The 706-nt window shown below is 41.8% G+C and overlaps 1 non-coding gene across 1 annotated transcript; it reads right to left on the bottom strand.

Annotated features, from left to right (window-relative positions):
- Positions 1-427: 427 nt before the first annotated feature.
- On the bottom strand, positions 428-490 carry LOC115064573. Its single transcript, XR_003844413.1, has one exon. It is a non-coding gene; the product is annotated as a U7 small nuclear RNA (small nuclear RNA).
- Between the last annotated feature and the right edge of the window lie 216 nt (positions 491-706).

Raw genomic sequence — 706 nt, forward strand, 5'->3', positions numbered from 1 at the left:
TCCATTCCTCAGTTGATGGGCATCTAGGTTCTTTCCAATTTCTGGCTATTGTGGCAGCAATGAACATGGATGAGGAAGTGTCTCTATAGTAGGATGTAGAATCCTTTGAGTATACGCACAAGAATGGTCTAGCTGGATTTTGAGATAGATACATTCCCAGCTTCCCAAGGAACTGCCACATTGATTTCCACAGTGGCTGTATAAATGCCAAGGACCAATCTTGGCTTTGTTGGGGGTCCTGAGGAAGGGGTGTTGGGAGTGGCAGAAGAAATGACTCGAAGTCAGTGATGGGGTACAAGCTGACAGCTCTGTAGTCTACTCAAGAAAACTGTCTAGACAGTTCTCTAGGTAGCTCAGGGGTTTTCCGACCAAAGTTAGAAAACCTCAAAAAATTCCAAAGGAGCTGTAATAGCTCTCTGCATAGCTTTTGGGTTTTCTGACCAAAGTCAAAAAACCTACTAGAAAAAATTCTAATAGCGCTGTAATAGCTCTCTGGATAGCTCAGCATTTGCAGACCAAAGCCCAGTCTTTTATTTGCATATTAATTCAGTCACTTACCCCAGTTTCCCTTTTGATTGTTCCACAAATCATCATTTTATGACCTTAGCACCTTGATTCTTAGAAAAAGACAGTAAGTACATTTTTTTAACATAGCAAGTCCTATGTGGTTCACTGGGCACAGAACTCGTGTTTGTCAAAGCTACAC

This window comes from Mus pahari, chromosome 8 (genome assembly GCF_900095145.1).
Source record: "Mus pahari chromosome 8, PAHARI_EIJ_v1.1, whole genome shotgun sequence".
In the NCBI taxonomy this organism is placed as follows: Eukaryota; Metazoa; Chordata; class Mammalia; order Rodentia; family Muridae; genus Mus; species Mus pahari.